This window comes from Phyllostomus discolor, chromosome 13 (genome assembly GCF_004126475.2).
Source record: "Phyllostomus discolor isolate MPI-MPIP mPhyDis1 chromosome 13, mPhyDis1.pri.v3, whole genome shotgun sequence".
Classification (NCBI taxonomy): Eukaryota; Metazoa; Chordata; class Mammalia; order Chiroptera; family Phyllostomidae; genus Phyllostomus; species Phyllostomus discolor.
In genome coordinates, this window is record NC_040915.2 from 13,600,335 (window position 1) to 13,621,727 (window position 21,393).

The window sequence follows — 21,393 nt, forward strand, 5'->3', positions numbered from 1 at the left end:
TGGACAGTAAGTACGCTTATTGCTACAGGATTGAGTCAGTGTTGCTAGATATTTTCAGTTACTCTGCATTTTTAAAACGATTTATACATCACACATTTAATTCTAATCTTTCCAAGTTAAGCACTATAAAGTGTTTACCTAATTTCATCAATCTTGCATTTGAATCTCCTTTTTCCCACAACAAAAATCCCACTTTGCATTTACATCAGCATAATTACTCATTGTTACCCCACATTACTCAAACAATAGACTTTTAGAAAACAATACCAGCACCACACCAACAATATGATCACAGTAACATTTGAACAGTTTTGCCATTCTGTTCATTTTTAGGTCATATCTCGCTGGGCATGACATGTGTGGTACAAATTATTGTGTTTTAAAGTATTTTGAAATAGTTCATCTCTGCACAGTTAAGCTACCAACTACATACAAAGTTAGGTTCATTTTTTTTTCAAATTTCTTTCACATTTAGGGCTTGCTTTTAAAAACAATTTTAACATATTTTTTAGATTTTATTTATTTATTTTCAGAGAGAAAGGAAGGGAGGGAGAAAGAGAGGGAGAAAAACATTCATGTGCAAGACAAACATCAATTGGTTGCCTCTCGCACACTCCCAACTGGGGACCCAGGCATGTGCCCTGACAGGGAATCAAACCGGAGACCTTTGGGTTTGCAAGCAGGCACTCACACCACCAAGCTACACCAGGCAGGGCTAATTTTTGATAGTTATGTGAAATATTTACATGGTTCTATAATAAATTTATAAAACAAAGTGCATTTAGAGAAATTTAGCATCTACTATCCCTGTTCCTTCACTCTAGTCCTTCTCTCCTCTTACAGATAATCGCATTTTAAGGTTCATCCTTTCACTATTTGTTTTTTAATGTAAGCATATACAGAGAACATGTAAGCAAATATATGTGTGTCTATCTTCTACTTTTAAGATAAATTTTAACATACAATACACATTCTTTCCAATTTTGATTTTCACTTAAAAATATAAATTTATGACCACCCAATAGTAGTGTATAGAATATACTAGTAGTATAGTAGTATATAGAATATTCCTTGTTTCTTAATGATATATTTGATTAATAGAAGCCTCTAATTTTAATGAGATCCAATTTATCAATATTTTATTTTTTACTTAGCACTCTTTCTATCCTTTTAAGGGAAACATAGCCTACTTCAAGGTCATGAAGATGTGCTCCTATGTTGTATTCTAGAACACTCTTGTCCAGTAGAAACTTCTCATATTTTGGAAATATTCTATTCCTGAATTTATATAGGACATATGGCTACTGAGCACTTAAATTGTTGCTGGTTGAAACTGTGGGACTGAATTTTTAATTTTAATAACACTAAGTTTAAGTTTAAATAACCATATCTGATTGTTGGTTGCATAGTTCCAGCAGATTTCTTGTTTTAACTTGCACATTTAGATTCTTAAATCCACCTGAAATTGTTTTTTTTTTCTCAGTAGGGTGTAATGTAGGAGCTGAGATTCATTTTTTTTCTATGTGTAAATCCAGTTGGATTTTCTACATACACAGTGCAATTTAATAAAAAGACTATTTTTTTCTCACTGCTCTGCAGTGCTACTTACATCATAAAGCAAGTGTTTCAGGACTCAATTCTGTTTCATTGGTCTGTTTCATTCTTAAGCCATGCCATCCTGTGTTAAACAGAGTAGCTTTTAATATTTATTGACATACAGTGTGTAAGTTCTCCCATTTTGTTCTTCTGCTTCAAGATTAATTTAGCTTAAGATTAATTTTTGGCCCTTTGCATTTCTATATATATTGTGGAATCAGTTTGTCAATTTCTACCAAAAAAACCCTGCTCAGATTTTAATTGGTATTACATTAAATTTATAGAAAATACAGGGCATATTGACATATTTTATTTGGATTTTTATATTTACTTTGTACAAATATGGGGCTTATTGACATTATAATGGCATTATATGTCCATAAACATCTTTTACAGGAACATGGTATATTCTTCCATTTATTTTATTTATTTTCTTTCAATGTTTATGTATTTGTGTGAGTGTGTGTGTAGAGAGATATTGCATAACTTTCATAAGATTTCTTTTTATTGTATCCATTTTTAGTAATGATATGCTATGAAGACACTTTGCATTCTATTATAGCTACTTTAAAAGGGAAAACTTTTTCTTTTGCATGGTGTCTGGCTGTGTAAACTACTGACAAAAAGAACACAGTATTCAGCCATGCCTTTTCATGAGATATTTTGATGCTATTTAAAATTTCTCATTTTATATTATGTTTTTGTTGGAGGTATATAGATATAAAATAGATTTTTTAGAAACTTTTTTTTCGAACTTATTTTTCCTTCTATTTTTTAAAAGATTTTATTTATTTATTTTTTTTAGAGAGGGAAGGGAGGGAGAAAGAGAGAGAGAGAGAAACATCAATGTGTGGTTGCTGGGGGTCATGGCCTGCAACCCAGGTATGTACCATGACTGGGAATCGAACCTGCGGCACTTTGGTTTGCATGGTTCACAGCCCCCACTCAATCCACTGAGCTACACCAGCCAGGGCTTAAAATAGATTTTTATATAACTCTATATCCAGTGTTCATGCTAAATTTATTTTAAAAGCTCACATTTTTATATTATTTTATATTTTCTACATGTACTGTGATGCCATCTCCACATGTTAATTTTATGTTTTATTTATTTATTTACTTTTTAATCATATTGTATTTTTGTTTTATGGTTTTGTGGCATTGTTGAGTTGGAATGATGATAATAGGTAATCTTGTCTTATTCCTGCTCTTAGAGAGAAAGTTTTAAATATTTAATATGAAATACATTTTTTGATTTTTTCAGAGACCTTTTATCAGGTAAAGGAAATTTCCTTCCCTTTCTAATTTCCTAAGAGTTTCTAAAATCATAAATGGATGTGAAATTTATCATGTTTTAATGTTTATTGAGGTAATCATATGATTTTATCCTTTTACTTTATTCAAATTATTATATTAGTTGATTCATTAATAATAAACCAACCTTGCATCCTTGGAATAAACCTGGTTTGTAGTGATGGATTATGCTTTATTATTAAATTTAGTTTTCTAAATTTTGGCTTAGAATTAAAAAAATGTGTGTTTATAACAGAAATTGGCTTGTAATTTTCTATTCTTGTAATGTTTTCATCAGAGTTTGTTATCATAACTATGTTGGTCTCATGTAAGTAAGTTGAGAAGTATTATCTTTTTTTCACTTATGTGAAAAGTTTGTGTAAATTAGTATTCTTTTCCCCATAAACATTTACAAGAATTAAGAATAAAGCTTTAGTTCTGGTTGGTGTGGCTCAGTGGATTAAGTGCCTACCTGCAAACCAAAAGGTCGTTGGTTCCATTCCCAGTCAGGGCACATGCCTGGGTTGTGGGACAGGTTCCCATCAGGGGGCGCTGGAGAGGCAACCACATGTTGATGTTTCTCTCTCTCTCTTTCTCCCTCCCTTCCCCTCTCTAAAAATAAATAAATAAAATCTAAAAATAAAAAAATCAAGCCTTAAAATGTTTTAATGATAAATTCAATATCTATAATAGCATAGAAATATACAGGTCTATGTTTCTAGTTTTATCAGTTTGGTTAACTATGTTTTCAATAAGTTTGTGCATTTAATTTAAATTTTATAATGTATGGACTTAAACTTGTTCATAATATTTCTTATTTTAATACTGTAGGTACCATAGTGATTTTTTTTACATTCCTCATATTGGTATTTTTCCTTTCTTTTGTTTTTGGTGTAAATTTTGCCATAGATTTATTGATCTTATTAGGTTTTTTCTTCCCAATGAGCCATCTTTTGACCACTGGGAAAAAGAAGACACATTTCCTTTAAATTAACAATAATAAGACTAATGACTAAGCTCTCAAGGAAAGAAGTAGAAGCCAAAAAACAATAGTGACATCTTCAAAAGACTTAAAGAAAACATCTACAAACCTAGAATTTTATACCCAGCAAAAATATCCTTCAAAAAAAAAGAAAGTGGATAAAAATAAAACTATTTTCACATGAACCAAAACTGAGGAAATGCATCCCAAGCAGCTCTGCAGTGAACAAAATAGTAAGAGATTTCTTTAATTATATGGAAAATATTCCCAGGTGGAAGCATAAAAATGTAGAAAGGAAGAAAGGAAGGGAGGAAGGAGGGAAAGAAGCAGGCAGAGATGGAAGGAAGGGAAGGAAGAAGGAAGCAGAAGAGGTAATGTGTTCACTGAATAAGATAACCATGATATATACAATTTAAAATATAAAAAGAACTGAAATATGTTAAAACAATAACAAAATATATGAGTATAATGAAAGGGAAATAGAGTTAAAAGATTTTAAGGCCGTTGCATCATTGCATTGTCCTGGAAGTGGTAAAAGTAAACATTTATGTTAGACTTTAATAAGTCAAGAATGTATGTTTTATCTTCTAGGGTAATCCATTTAAAATGTTAGAAGAATGTGTAGTCCATAAGTTAATAATGAAGAGACAATAGGATACAAGATACTTAATCTAAAGGAGGTAAGAAAGGGAAAAAGGACAAATTAGAACAGATGAAATTAAAAAATAGTAAGATGACAGATTTAAATCCAAGTATGTCTGTAGTTATGTTAAATGTAAACAGACTAAGTCCTCCAATTAGCAAACATGGTCAGACTGGTTACAAATTAAACAACCATATGTGATTTTTAGACACACTTTTATTAAAAGAATAAGGAAAGATTTAAAGTAAAATGATTGAAAGAGATACCATTTTACCATGCATAAAATGAAACTGTATAGTTAACTTTAGAAATATAACTTATAGTAGACCTTAAGATAAGAAATCTTATGGATATAAATAGGACATATAATTAAGGATAAAAGGGTCAATTTACCAGGAAGATAAAAACAATTCACCAGGAAGATAAAAACAATGATAAATTTCAGTGCAATAATACCATCTTTAATTACATTAAACAAAAATGGCTAAACTCTAAGGAAAAATGGAGAAATTCATAACCAGAATGGAAAATTTTAACATAATTTGTTCAGAAAAAGAACAGGGAACAAAACAAAATCAATAAGGATGGAGAAGATTTGAATAATAGGAATAACAAATGTGCAGGTGTATAAACTCACACAATAACTGCAGAATATACACTCTTTTAAAATGCTTGTGGTATGTTTACCAAAATTAAACATAGTCTAGGTTTAGGCCATAAAGGATGTTTCAGTAATTCCATCACAAATTTTCATATGTAATATTTTCTTTATCAAGCAATATATCTTCTAATTTCCTTTGTGGTATCTTCTTTGACCCAAAGGCTATTCAGAAATACGTTTTGTTAATATCCAAACACATAGAGATATTCTGTACATGCAGATAATATATAATCTTTTGGCTATAGATTTCTAGTTACATCTCACTGTCATCAAATCATATTCAGTATGATTTTAATTTTTGATACTTGTTGAAATTTCCTTTGTGGCCCTTTATAATAAGTCAACATTTGAAAACTTTTTGTTGTTGAAGTGTACTATACATATAGGAAAGTGTGCCCACCATAAATGTGCAGGTGGATAAGTGTTCACAAATTGAATATACTTGTGTAACTAGCACACTGATCGAGACACACCATTGTCAGCATGCCAGAAGCTGCATCACAGTCCCCCAAGGGTAATCAATATTCTGGCTTCTAAGAGCCTTGATTAGTTTTAATGTTATCACACTTTACATATATGGAATTATACAGCAAATACACTTTGGTTTTGCCATTTTTCTACATATGATTGTTTGTGAGATTCATCCATATTGTTGTGGGTAGCTGCATATCATTCATTCTCATCATATAGTATTTCAGGCTGTGAATGAATGGTCAATTTTTTTGTGAATGTTCTGCATACTCATGAAAAGGCAGTATTCTGAAATTGCCTGTAGTAGTAGTGCTCTGTATAGGTCTGTTAAGTTGTTTGCTGATTGTGTTCTTCAAATATTCCTCATTTTTAAAATTCTTTTTATTTGCTTTTTTATGTGACTAAGAAAGTCACGTTAAAGTGGCCCACTCTGAGTGGTGAGTTGTTATTTCTCCTTGGATTTCTGTCCATTTTTTTGCTTCATATATTTTGAGGCTATTTTATTTAGTTAAACAAATTTAAATTTGTAATCTCTTCCTTAAAAAGTGAAACTTAACATAATGAAATGACCCTTATTATGTCTAGTTCACTTGATGGTGGACTATTTTAGTTTCTGTTAGCCTGAAATGCCATTATTGGTAGGTATTTTTCCCTAGGCGTAGCATTCTGTATTGGCATTTATTTCCCTTTGGCACATCAAAGTTATTTCCTCACTATCTTTTAGCTTCCACTGTCTCATTGTGCTGTTTTATGAGTAACTCCTTATTATCTTTCTTTTAATGTTACTAATTTTGTCTTCTTGTGTGTCCAATATGTTATTAAAAGTATCCCTTGAGGTTTTCTATTTTAGTTATATTTTTCATTTAAAAATTCTAATAATTATTTTTCAACTTTGCTATGACATTTTTATCATTTCTTGTTTCTTACAAATATTTTCAAGCTTGCTCTTGTTTTATTATATGAAATCCCCACCTGATAATTCTAGAGCCTAAAGTCTGCAGGCGTGTTTCTGCTGTGTGCTGCTGCGGCTGGTTTTTCATTGCAGCCCCCTAATTCCACATGTGTCAGGTTCTATTTGGACTTGTAACGGTCACTAACCTGATAATAGTATTTGCCAGAATATCCTGAGATCTTGAGTGAGAGCGTCTTCCTTTAGGATAGACTTTTACTTACATCTGAATACTACTAGTTGTAAACCACTTTAAAACAAGTTCAAGACTTGAGGGTCCTTGGCTGCTTAGACGACCGTGCATACCCAACTGAAGATCTGCAGGATATACATATCCAACCACAAGTTTGTAGGATTTTTTTTCCTTCTTTTTTTCCTTATGTCCTGGTTGGGACCCAGTCAAGCTCTCCAGCAGTTCTTTGGACTAGAGGATAGACAGACTTAGTTTTGGTACATCATCTCTTGGAGAGTATGGTCCTTGGGGTTCCTGATTAATGTAGATGCTAGAAGGCTCCTTATCTCATGTACATCCTGGTGCTTAATTCTGTTTTCCTCACCCCACAAGTTATCGAAGTTTATGTCCAGCTTTGTGTCGGCACGTGCTTTTAGAACAAAAAGGTCAATATTCTGCTCCCCACTCTGGGTTTAAGTTTTCTCCAGAATTTGTCCTTGTAGTTCCCTGTCATCTTGTCAGATTTCCAGTGATTTTAAGTTAATTGTTTAAATATTTTATCCAGAATATTTAGTTGCTTTTGATAGGATGTCAGCTCTGAATAATGTAGTCTGTCATTACCTGAAATTCCCTATCATACAGTTTTGTCACCAGCAGATTACACCTAAGTAATAGAAAATGCTTTTATGTATGCTTTAAAATATTTGAATTACCTTTCCTTTGAAAAAACCTGTATCTTATTTTTTTCTAAGCCCTGATAGGGAGATTTAAATCTCATTGTTAATTTTATTATTATTTTTTAGATTTTTGTTTATTTTTAGAGAGAGAGGAAGGGAAGGAGAAAGAGAGGGAGATAAGCATCAGTGTGTGGTTGCCTCTCACATGCCCCCTATTGAGGACCTGGCCCACAACCCAGGCATGTGCTCTGACTGGGAATCGAACTGTCAACACTTCCATTCCTAGGCCCATGCTCAATCCCCTGAGCTACCAGCCAGGACCTCATTATTAATTTTATAAAAAAATTCAGAGATCATATCTACTATGAAACTCTTAGTAACTGAACTAAGAGATCACATGCTTTCACTTAAAATATTCAGAGATAATCAAATTTTACTGAAGGTGATATTTGTGGCTTTACTTGACACAAAACAATTTTTATATTTCTCTATTCTAGTCATTCTATGTGACATATTTTTTGAGGATAAGACACTCAAAATGTGGAGATAAGTAATTTATAATCAATAACATTAAAAATATTCAACAGTCAACAAGTCAGCCATCAATCATGATGTAATCAGTTTTCAGCCACAACTGAAACCAATAGTGCTATCCAGGAAACACAGAAAGGAAGCAACTAACTCAGCATGGTGTTGGATGGAGTGAGGGGGGCAGGCAAGGGGATCTTTCCATGTAAGATGTCTTTTTAGCAGAATATTAATGGATGACTTGGGAAGCAAGGAGGTGGAGTAGAGAATGATTATTTCAGGCAGAGCAAAAGTCATAAAGGCCTAGAGGAATGAGAAAGCATACGAGAAGTTGAAAATAGTTTGATTTGGCCAGAGCACAATATAAATGTGTAAGCATGGAAGAAGCTGAAGCTAGAAAACTACAGAAGAATCAGATTAAGAAAATTCCTCAAAGAAATGTTTAGGACTTTAGACTTTATCATGAGGAGACAGGGAACCAGTGGGGATGAAAAAAGATCTAGAACTAAATTTCCCAGTAAGGAGCATCACATGACCATTGCAGACATTTTAGGAAAAGAAATGATAGGTAATCCCAATATATAAGTACAGTCACAGTTACATGTTTCTGTAGCTTCTTTAAAAAAAAAGTTCCATGCATACTTTAAAAAATAGTTGTAGTTATACATAAGTATATGGTGTTTTATTATAAAGTTAATTTATCTTTATTATTGAATATAGTAAAATTTAGGAAAGCATATACATTTTAAATTCATGCTCTTCACTAGCTAAATATCATTACACAAGGTCTTATGTGATTAAACTTTTTGTCAGCATAGTTTTAATGACTAGTACATTCTACTAACAGTATATATTATAATTTGAATTACTTCCAGATTAAAAAATATGGCTATATAAATTATTTTTACATTAGTATATACGTGCATTAAGAATGGCAAACTGTGTACTTAGGAAATCAAAGTAAGTTGATTAAAGATCTTTTGAATTGTTTTGCACCCAATCACATAAAGGTGCCAAGGTAGATGATGTGCATCCAAATAATTATAGCTTTTATGCTTTCCAATAGTAAAGAGTAAAATAAAATAAAATGGAAAGAGAGATCTCATTCAGAACAGCCATAAACATGAAATACCTAGGAATGACTTCAATGAGAAATATGCAAGGAAAATGTAAAATTTTGTTGAAAAAATAGTTTAAAATCTTATATAGAGTGGAATAATGTATTCTTAGATGGAATGTTACAAAAGTATATTTTCTTCAAATTAGTTGGCTTTGGCCTTGTGTCAATGAAAATTCCAATGGGATTATTATTTTATCTTAAATTTACCTTGAAGAATAGCATGCAGATTAAAAACTGTAAGAGTTTAAGATGTAGAAGTTCCATTATCAGAATTAAATTTTGGTAAGACATCATTAGTAATATTATATAGTCTCTGTTGGGTAGGGCTACCATGGAGGAAGGGAGATTAAACTACCATTAAAGATATGCAGGGAAGAAAGATTTCAACTGAAGCTAGAGGGAAGGAATTTAATATAATATAAGGAGTAGACTAGACTTGATAGGGCTTCATTAGTAATTGTGAAGGATAATAGTAAAATAAATAGATGATATGAAGGTTATGGAAATGATGAGCTCAGTTTGGAAATGTCATCTAGAGAGAGGTAGAAAGTAGTCAGCTGAATTTGTTGATCTGAGGGAGGTCTGAATTCTAAATACAGACTTTGAGTCATCCTCATAAAAATGATCATTGAAGCCTGGAGTGTGAATAAAACTATCTATGAACAATGTATAAAGTGGAGGAAAAAGAGAGGCAAGGTCAAAGGAGTGAGATGACTTTCTCAGGGAGCATGTAGGTATTTATGGGAGTCATATGAGATACATTGTAATATGAGGCCTTTCTATTAAGGAAAACAAAATATTGCTATGAACATAATTCTGTGTTTCATTATAATTAAGAATTTTGGAGACAAATCAGAAGCAAGTGAATTGACTGATTTAACTTTGGTTGTGAGTATAAACAGGCACAAAAAATGGGGGAAACATTTTGGCATATCTAACTAAAATTAAAATATGTGTATCTTTAACTAAACACCTGCCAGAATAAACTCACAGCCATATACATGCACATACTTCTGGAAATGCACCTAAATATTCAATCACAGAGTAACAATAAATTATGAAATATCTGTATAATGAATATTATGCAGCCATTACTAAGAATAAAACAGAATTATATGTACTGACACAGAAGGATGTCCATCATATACATTAAGTAAAAGTAAAAAGTAAAGTTGCATTATAGTGTGTGGAGTGTGGCTATGTTTTGATAAAGTATATAAATGTACATATTATATATGCATAGGTAAAAGTTTGGAGGGATATAATTATAATTATCTGCTAATGGCATAGTCTATAGAAAAATGAGACTTGAAAGGACTCACTGTTTTTTGGGATTTTTTTTTTTGATTTTTACAATTCTGGAAAACTGAATTTTGTACATGCAGCATATATCTTTAATATGATTGAACCTAAATAAAATAACTAGAAAGGCAAGAAAAAATAAAAATACATCACACAGGAAGTATAACAAAAATTTATTCCTTTCAGAACCCTCAAATCTATGGCTATTTGTTTTCACTTATTCAAAAAGCACATATGTGAAGGAGAGGCTTTTAAAAAATATCAGTATAAACAAATATACTTGCACTGGCTGGTGGTCCCCAGATGTTTTTGCCTCCAGCAGTTGCTTCTAGAAATACCCAGAGCCCCAGGTACCCTTCGCTTTGGGTAGATCATTGATTTCAGACAACTTTGCAACCGCTTCAGAAAGGGGTGTGTGTTTAAGAAATGAGGAGCATCACTGTAGTGGAAAAGGAGAGTAAGGCTAGGATAGGATGCGCTATCAAAGGCTAAAGGATAGCTGCTACCATCCGCACTCATTCAGAAAATATTTATTCATTGGAATTTTAACTTCTTCAACCCAGACCCTTCTGCTGAGCTTCACACTTTCATATTCCATTACCTAACCTCTCTGCTTGGCTCTCTCACAGGCAATTCACACATGCCTCAAACTGAACCATTGATTTCCAGACTGCTCAGCCCTTCTCTTCCCACAGTGTTTTTAGAAGCTGATGCCACTGTTCACTTAGGTCTTCATGCCAGAAACTGGGGAGTCTTGTTGGACAGCTTCCTCAGTCAAGGGGAATTTGTCCTCTCATTAATCAGTCCTGTACATTCTACCTGGAACTCAGCTCACAGGTGTCCATCTCCAGCTGACAACCATTACTTTGGTCCATGTCACCATCTAATTTCCTGTGCATGGATGTGACAACCTTGTAACTGGGTTTCCTGCACCCCTACCCCTACCCCTGCTCCCCAAAGACCATTCTCCATGCAGCAATTAGGATAATATCTCACACCCCTTGTTAAAACCTAGTGGCTTACCTGGGAATAAATGACATGAAATTCAAACTCTTTATGGTTACATACAAGACTTTTTAATATCTGGCCCCTGGTTGTTCCTCACCCTTCTCTGCCACACTCCAATTGTTTCCTATGCTTTGGCCACACTGGCTCGCTTTCTAATCTTCAAGCACGAGTCCTCTCACACTGGCCTGTCCTTCCGCAGGGAGCGCTCTCCTCACTGTTCTTTGCATGGCTGACCTCTCTCTACTCATCCTTCAAGTTACAATTCAAATGTCATCTTCCCAGGAAGATCTTCCCTGACATCCATATCTAAGTATAGCTCCTTGAAGTCTCCTTTATCCTTATTTCTTGTTTCTCTTATGACATTTATCACTCTTGCCTCCTTTTTATTTCCTTGTTTAGCATTCACCTCCCTCGATGCACACTACTCCATGATGATCCATACCACACCTGTTTCTTTTGCCACAGTATCTCCAGTAGCAATCAGAAAATCTGACACACAATAGTCAATCAATCAACATTTACAGAATGAATGAGTGAACCCTGTCCTTGAGCGTGTTGATCAGGGGAGAACAATTCTGTACACATAACTCTCATACAACATATGGATTGAAACTATACATCAAAGGTACCAGAAAAGTGCTTCAGAAGTTTCAGGTTCTTATTCAGTCATTGTCACAAAATTAATGTTCAATAAATGTTGAATGAATGAAATTTTCTGCAGGATCAGAAAGTGGACATGTTTTATTTTAATCAGAATGTAGTGAGATTGTTTGGTCCTGATTTATCTATGCAGTTAAGACTCTGACAGTATAACTTAAGGCAATATTTTTTATTTATAAATCCTGAGATTTCAAAATAGCAAAAGAATAAAGAGCAGCTAAAAATAAATATAAATACAGTGCAAAAAATGTTATTCAAGGGTTAGGTTCTAAAGCAAGTGTGTATGGTAAGTATTATATTTAATAATAAGTTTGAAAAATCACATAAATCTTTCCAAGTACAATTTCCTAGTTGTATTGTTACCACTCTACCAAGAAATTCTCATGGACACTATAGCTTGAAAACCACTAAGCTTATTTAAATCCAGGAATAATATAAATGTCTATATCTGGAGATTCAAACTATACTGCCTTTAAGATAAATCCTGAATGGGAATTGTTAGAAAATTATCAAGCACTCCTGCTTGCCTACAAGCAATGATAATGGTTCACTCCATTATCTTTTTTCATTGAGATATAATTAACATATAACATTAAGTTAATCTCAAGTGTACATCATAATGATTCAATATTTATATATATTGGAAAATGATTATCACAATCAGTTTAGTTAGTATCCATCACCACACATAGTTACATTTTTTCTTGTGATGAAAACTTTTAAGATCTACTCTTTTAGCAACTTTCAGATATACAATACAGTATGATCAGCTATACTTGCCATGCTGGGCATTACATACCCCTGACTTATTTTATGAGTGGAGGTTTGTACCTTTTGATCACATTTCACCCATTCTCTACCCCTCTTTGGCATCCACCAATCTGTTCTTTGGATCTATGAGTTCAGTTTTTTCCAATCACTTTCGGTGTTGCCTCAATGACCTTGATGAATATTAAAATGTTTCTCTAATGAGAATTAAATTTGGTGACATATGTGAAAGCACTTAGCTCTGGAATTGCCACATACTAGATCCTAAATGAATGCTTGATGAATTGGAATTTAAATCTTGCTTCATTAACTCAACATATAAGAGTTTTTAAAATAGTTATTATGAAGAAGAAGGCGATCACTGGCTTCCTGTATTTCCAGGTTGGCATTTCCTGTTGTAACACTGTTGAATACCTCTGTGATTTTTTTCAAAATATTTGGGGTGGGGGAATAAGAATAGGGAATAATCAGTGACAATTTGCTGTGCCTACCCCCAACCTACAACTGCCAACTTTCCAGAGTTACAGCTGGCTTTTGCATCCAGGGATGAGATATTCATCATTGTACCCAGGGAACTCACAGTCTGACTTTATCAGGGTAATTGTTACTTTCTTAATACATCATTATTGATCCTTGCAAAACATGACTTTTTGTAATTTGAGAATCCCTTTCATTTCCCAATTACTTCTGGCTTATGTTACACTAAATCCACATATCCTAGGAGACACAGCTGTCCAATGTATTCTATGTATGCATTGATGTATGAACCAATAAATGTTTCATGTACAGTTGAGATTTTTAAATGAGCTTATCATAATTGGATCAAAGGAATACTAGTCTAGCTTGAGAGTACTGCAGAAAACCAATCATGGGAGGCTATGATGGAATTTTAATTATAAAGGATATTACATATCCTAGGATGACAAGTCTGTTGTAATAGATGTGACATTAAATTAGAAAGAAAGTGAGATTTTCACCTAGTTCTGCTTGACATTAACTCTGTATTCTTAGTAAATTGTTGAATCATTCTATGCTTTAATTTTATATCTTTGTCAAAGTTACTACCCCACTGTCTTCTGTTAACTGGATTTATTAGGAAATTACCCAATAGATTTAGATAAGGAAAATTCAAAAACTAAAGTGTTACCTAGTTGGGGAGTTAGTGTATTTTTTTCCTATACAGTACTGAAAAGCTGAAGTTGGTATCAAGCAATTGCTAGTTGTAGGTGCATCAAGTTAAGTGATTTAAAAATCTTTGAGATCATTATTTTGGAGATGCTGTATAAATAGATCTATCACTAGATTTTCCTTCTCAATTCTGTCAGTCAAGTAGAGTATGCCTCCTTTCCTAGTGATAGGGGAAAAAAGGGTGTGCAAGAGCTTGGGTTTTCTATCTCCCTCCTCTCTCCTTAGGCTACTTGGATAATTTCATGAGACTTCTATCCCCATGCTGTCTCCTCTTTTTTTTTCTGGCTAATAATTGTCAAGAATTTATACAATGAAAATTTTACAAATTCCATCTCGGTAAATGTCTAGTAGCAACTGTAGCAAGTACAATGTTTTCCTTATTTTTTTTAAGATTTTATTCATTTATTTTTAGAAAGGGAAGGGAGGGAGAAAGAGAAACATCAATGTGCTGTTGCTGGGGGTCATGGCCTGCAACCCAGGCATGTACCCTGCCTGGGAATCGAACCTGCGACACTTTGGTTCGCAGCCCGCGCTCAATCCACTGAGCTACGCCAACCAGGGTGTTTTCCTTATTTTATTAAGCTGAAGTTTATAGAAATTAAACAAGTTTCTGAAGGACACATAATTAATAAATAGTAGAGTCTGATCTGTGATTCTGGTTTTACATCAGACAGGGTTCCTATAAGAGGCTCCAGCCTAGGTTCATGATCTAACCATCAATATGATTAAAAACCTCAAAATTGGCCCTGACCAGTGTGGCTCAGTTGGTTGAGCATCGTCCTGTAAAGCAGAAAGCCGCATGTTCGATTCCTGGTCAGGGCACATGCCTGGCTGTGGTGGTTTGGGCACATTTGAGAGGCAACTGATCACAACTGATCAATGTTTCTCTCCCTTTCTCCCTCCCTTCCCCTCTCTCTAAAAATAAATAAATAAAATCTTTAATTAAAAAAAACCTCTTGAAGTGGGATTATGGTCTGTAATTGCCAGTGGAATTTAATTCTAGTTCCTACTATCTAAAGAATGGAAACATTTCTGAGGTTACCACAAAACTAAAGAATCTATAACTCTTTTCTAAAGAACTGTGATAAAATGAGCTTTGATAAAGAAAGGTTTTAGGTAACATTAGTTATCTCATAAAAGTGTCTTAAAGGATCTTTTAATATTCACAGAAAACATAGTACATCTGCTCTTGGCTAATTTAGAGGATTTATATTTTATCTTCCTTATAATGTACACATAACTGCTGAAGGAATTGTGTAACAAAATCCATCACAAGGAACGCATGAATGAGATTTACATCAGAAAAGTCAAAGTCACTTGTAAAACCCCATTACTTAGGCAAATATCGTAGGTGGGAAGATGGCACTGAAAGGAGAGGTTGGGATGTAAAACACAAATCTGTTTAGCATCACAGTTTTGCTAAGTCCAACCATTTAGAGAACATATACAGAAGGTCCAACTGAAGTCTCTAAAAGAAAAAGAAATTTGTAGGTGTGAACAGAATTGAATAGGATCTCATATAAAATATTTGGAAATTAATTGCTTAAGACCAGTATAGAATTCCTTTTCTTAACTGGGGTGTAATTGACATAGGGTTGTATTAGTTTCAGCTGTACAACATAATGATTTGGTTTTTGAATGATACAATTCATAGTTAGGATTGCTTGTGTAATGGTCAAATGTGATATTACAATCTCATGGAAAAAAGCTTCCTAGAGATTCTGACAAATTGCTTTGTCTTTTTGGGATCCAGTTTCTTCATTACTACCAACCTCACTGGGTTTTTGTGAGGATTAAATGAGATAATATATATAGAAATAATATGTAAACTGTTAGTGTTAAGGCATCAGGATGCAACAGGGACCCCAAAAGCCAACAATTACTTGACATACTGAGTATATGAACAAAAACTTTTGAATTGACTCTTCTTAGGCAGAGGTATAGGAATGTTTAGTTTTTACCAAGCAGCAAACATGACAGGTATAGAAAGGAGAAATGGTGGCTTTTGTTTAGACTGAGCTTAGGTCATATCTTGGAAAACAGTTCAGATTAGAGGTACTTCAACAATACCTATATAATTTTTGAAATAGAAAAGAAAAATATCCAAATCAATGAATGCTTTGGCTAAAACCCACTTGGGAACAAGAATGTTCTTTGGTGCCAAATTACCGTCCAATTTTATTCTATGGCTAAAATCCCAAGAATTGCAGGGGTGAAACAGGGCCAAACAAAGTTTTCTATTAAAATAAAAGGCCCCAAGTGATGAATGGAAACTTGGAACAGGCTTTAATGGCAATACTAGAAGCCAGAAATTAACTTAAATACAAATTTACAAATTTCTGTCATGTGTGGAGTCTTAGAGAGAACACTGGTAGTAATTTTAGTGAATTAGAAGCATGGCTTAACCTAGGCAGTTGTTATTTGTATTCCAGAGACCTCCACTTGCTGCTAGGTTAGCTTGGAAACTTGATGCTTCCACGTCATGAGTCACTGATGAAATGTTGAATGGATGAGACCGGTGATGGATGCGTCTCTGCAGTTACCTATCAGACTTCTTCCAAGTTGAAGCATTCCATTAATAAGTACTCTTTGGCACAGTTATTCAAACAATTATAAAATTGCCTAACTATCCTGTCTTTCAGCCTTTCTTTTTTCATTTTGTCTGCAAGGATATTAGGAGACTTTGCTTAATGTCTCCGTGAATTCCAGATAGGCTCGGCCTATAGCATTTCCCTTATCAATGATTTCTGCAACCGAAAACCTAAAATGCCTATACAAATGTTTGTCTAGGTGGTTGGTTTTATGTTCCCAGTGCTCAGTTAAAAAATAGTCCCTAGTATGAATGTTTTTGTTTCTAAGTGCTCATAAAGAGCCATGTTAGTAATATTGTAGTTTTGAAGAAATTTATATCAAGTTCAATGACACTTTAAAGACAGGAAATTTGTTTCTTTGGTCATATTTGTAGATCATTATCTTGCTACACACTCTTGATTTCCTTACAGCACAATGATACTTCGTATCTCCTCACTGATCTTGAGGTTCAAGTTTCGCTTAAACATTTTCTTCAATGAAAAATAAGGAATTTGGATGGGATGGTTTCTAAATATCTCTCAACTTGTAACATTCTGTGATTTTTGTTAGGCCATCTCAGTTGAGAATATAGATAGAGAAGCAAAACTCTAAAATAATTGAATAGCTTGAGTTCATCTGTTCATAGAGCACAGAATCTGTCCCAAGCCTTCAATGGATTCTCCCTGTTCATTGTTACTCCTCCAAAGATAGTTTGAGTCCTTTTGTTTATTCTGAGCAATTTTCTGATGCCTCAGTTAAGAATCAACTAAACATTGCAGAACGAAACATTTAGAGGATTTGTCCCTGGAAGATAATGTGTTCCCTCTGCAGGGAAGGGAATGTGCCGTTGCCACATCCCCCGGATGCTGTAACTGTAGGGAACGCTGTAATCATACAGGAAAGCGTGTGCCTTGTGGGACTGTGTGCAGGTCAGAGGTCCTGTTCCCTCCCAACAGGAGGGAGTTTTTTAAACTGCCTTGGACTAAAGGTAGCCCCAAAGGATGTTCATTTGTCTGTGTTTTAAAATTATATATCATGTGCTTGGTTTGTGGAAAACATAAATAAATGCACAACTTAAAAATGAAAATTAGGTCCTTCCCTATTTGGCAGATATTTTTATAATGGTCAGCCCAAAGCCTGGTCAAATAAATGAGCATGTGCCCTTGCCCTGTGGCCAAAAGGCTCCAGATTGTTTGGTTCCCTAAAGTAAAATGTTGTTTGATGCTAATAATGGAGAAAGGAAAATTTATGTGAATTAGGAGAGCTCACAGAGTGCCAGTATTTTTCTTATAGGCTTCATACAGTTGTACTGTGATTGGTTTTGCTCCTGTGCCCAGTAACCTCACGACAGATGCATTTTATAAATACCAGTGAGGGATACCATGGAGGGATGCTATTTCGGAGTTCCTTTCTAGCACAGCAGTCAACAAAACCATGTCTTATCATCGTGCTTCTCTTATCATGTCACCTTTTTTGTTTGTTATGAGCAAGGAATACCTTCACTTTACAACTGTAATACAACATAGAAAGAGTGATAACATAATACTTTGGAGAAGAGTCTTTCTTCATGTCTCCAGGTTAGATATGCCTTGATTTTCAAATTTTAAAGGAAGAAAACTGTAGTAAAATCATCGCAGGCTCTCGAGCCCTCTCTCTATTAGACGTAGTCTGACCATATGCAACAGAGGGCGAGTGCCTGAACGGAAGCAGCTCTTTTTGAATTTTCTGAGAGATCTGAAGAAAATGAAACAATCATCACTTATTACTGAGAGTTTGTAAGGTTTCCCATGCTGTGAAGAATACACAGAAATGTAAGACATGGCTTCTGCTTGAAGGTTGCTTATAATTAAAGAAATAATATTACAGAATTTTGATCAATTAAAGAATGACACATGCCAGCATTCAGAGATATTTGGTAGACTGTGAAAGAGAAAAAGATTATTATGTTTATTTATTTTTAAATATATTTTATTGATTATGTTATTACCATTGTCCCATTTCCCCCCTTTATTCCCCTCTGCCCTGCGCACTCCCTCCCACTCTCATTCCCCCCCTTTAATTCATGTCCATGTGTTGTACGTGTAAGTTCCTTGACTTCTACATTTCCCATACTATTCTTAACTTCCCCCTGTCTATTTTCTACCTACCGTTTATGCTACTTATTCCCGGTACCTTTTCCCCCTCTCTCTCCCTCCCACTCCCCTGCTGATAACCCTCCATGTGATCTCCATTTCTGTGATTCTGTTCCTGTTCTAGTTGTTTGCCTAGTTCATTTTTGTGTTTGTTTTGTTTTAGGTTCAGTTGTTAATAGTTGTGAGTTAGAGAAAAAGCCAATTTGTTTAGAATAGGCAATGCTTCAGGGGTTAGGTGGGTTTTAGGATGGACCTTGAATTAAATATAAGATTCAGAAAGGGGGAGAAAAAAGAAGCTATTTCTGTTTGCAAGAATTGTATAAGTAAAATTCTAAATTCAGTTCTTGATGATGTTAAAAAAACATTAATTAAGTACCTCCGTGCCAAGTCTATACTAGGCTCCGGAGATGATAGCATCTTTGGGAACTTGTTTGTACTGTGTTGCCAAAGTATCTTCACATATCCTAAAAAGTTGAATATCTTGTGAGGAAATAAATGCCTTGATGTAATACTTATGCCAGAATTCCCTTTTCTTTGGTGATGTAGAAAGGGACTGGTTTTCATTTTCCAAACATAGGGTAACTCTAGAAATAATTGGAAAAGCATAATGTTGGTGCACACTCCCCTTCCCATCATCACTGACTTCCTGTCTGGCATAGTTACAGGTGCTTCTCTGTGTTTGACACCTAAAGGGTCTTGCCACGTATAGATGGCCAACTAAGGTGTTATCTGATGATAATAAATTATTGCATTTTAACAATAATAGTTAATATTATACTCATCAGTCACTATGCCCATTGTTTCATGTGCATCATCTCGTGTAATCATAATGACCCTATGAGTTTTACTTAATATTGTTGTCCCTAATTAACTTAGGTTAAGTATCATGGCCAAGGCCACAGAGTTAGTCATTGGCAGGGGTGTGACTGACTGCAAAGTCTATGTTTCTAGTCACTGTGCTATCCTGCTTTGTCATAGGGACTTCTTTAAGATCCAAGGGAAAGAAATGCTTAACAGTGTGGTAGAGGCATTAGCATTAATATCTGTAGATAGGGCACTGGCCAGCAGTCTAATCCCATTTCATCAACTTGTAAGGTTGACGAGAGACTAAGTACAACAGCATGAGGAACTAAATCACTGTGGCGCCAAGTATAGATTGTACCATCTCTTCAGAGCGATGTCTTTGCGGTGGCGGATTTGTGTTGGCTCTACGTGTGCCTTCTCAGTCTTTGAGGGAATAAATACTAGTTGAAGCTTATGATTCCAACACATCAAAATGGACAAGCTGGCAGATGTCCTTGCTGGCAGATGACAAAATTGCTAAAAGACAAGCCCTGGTTTTTCTCCCAAGATGTGACAGTTGGGGGCTTCCATTAATCTCTTCCTTAAGTGCCTGTGATCTTTTCCGGGGCACAGGGCCACACATGGTCAATACCCAGTGGCCACGTTTCTGGGCTGCAGGCAGAGGAGGCAGCCACGGTGAGGGCCTGGGAGGAGATGAGGGAAGTAAAGGTCACTCTCCCTGACAATTTATAACTCAATTCCATTTATAAGCCATTTATTTTCAGAAGTAAGTAATGGGTGAAGACAAAGGCCAATTCATGCACTTGAGCATTTAAGGCTTTCTGAGATCAGATTACCACAGCAAACAGAGACAAGGTTACAGCAGGGACATTTTGGGAGAAGCCAGAGACCTAAGAAAGAAGATGGGGATAGAATGTGATGGAAATTGCTTTCCACTCTGCTCTCTGGAGGGAACAGAGGGCAAATAGGAAGCAGCAGTGATAGCAGGAAACTGGGAGCTTCTCTGGAATACAATTGGTTAGTTTGGGGAGTGTTGTCAGCAAGTGCACTTGGTGGGTGGAAGGAAGGGATGTGCTAGTCCAGGCCTCTGAAATCTGGGTGTCAGAATCATTGCCTTGGCCTCTATGCCAAATGTCAAGTCTTAGTCTGGCTTCGTTTCAGTTCATAGCTGGAAAATGACCACAGAGGAAGATGCTAGGAGACCAAGAAGAGAAAGGACATTTTTGTGAGTGCTGTTTGCATGTGGGGCAATGGATTTTAAGCTCTTGGGGAAGAGATTACAGGGCTTGGGAAGAGTGTATTTTCAGAACAGAGATGCAGAGGCAGTGACACAGCATGGGAAGGATTCCTGTGACCCCTCTGCCTTCCTGTTCACGGAAGAGAAGTGGTTGTCTTTTGTTGCCTCTGCAGCAATACGAGGTGGAGTCTTAGGGGAACTGAGACTCACAGATGTAAAGGAGCGTTATATTTTTGGAAGGTGAGCTGCAGCCATTGAAACTGCTGGCTGTTGTAAAATAAATCACAGCCTCCCACATTTTGCTTAATAACAGCAGGCTTTTCACTGCAGAGCATTATAATGGAGTCCGAATTCCAGGCAGGTCTGGGAAATCAAGGGTAACTCCCTTGATTGAATGGTTTTGTGGGCTCTTGAGGACATTGTCACCCATTAAAGAACATTTAAAAAATTACTCTTGAAAGAACAAAGAAAATGTCTCGGGTGATAAATGAAGAAGATTTGAAGTAAAATAAGGAAAAGTTTGAAGGAAGAATCTCTTTAAATTTTTACCAGATTCCCTCACTATGATCAAAAGGGTAAAATAAGAGTTTAGCCTGCAACTTCATGGGGACAAATTTTTAAAGAGAGAATT

At 35.0% G+C, this 21,393-nt stretch overlaps 1 protein-coding gene and 1 non-coding gene across 8 annotated transcripts in view; one reads left to right on the plus strand and one right to left on the minus strand.

Moving 5' to 3' along the window:
- Positions 1 to 21,393, plus strand: part of LOC114509084 (protocadherin alpha-C2) — a 167,826-nt gene that overhangs the window by 105,231 nt on the left and 41,202 nt on the right. The window lies entirely within an intron of this gene.
- LOC114510473 lies at positions 2,102 to 2,243 on the minus strand. The gene has a single exon (XR_003685653.1). It is a non-coding gene; the product is annotated as a small nucleolar RNA SNORA15 (small nucleolar RNA).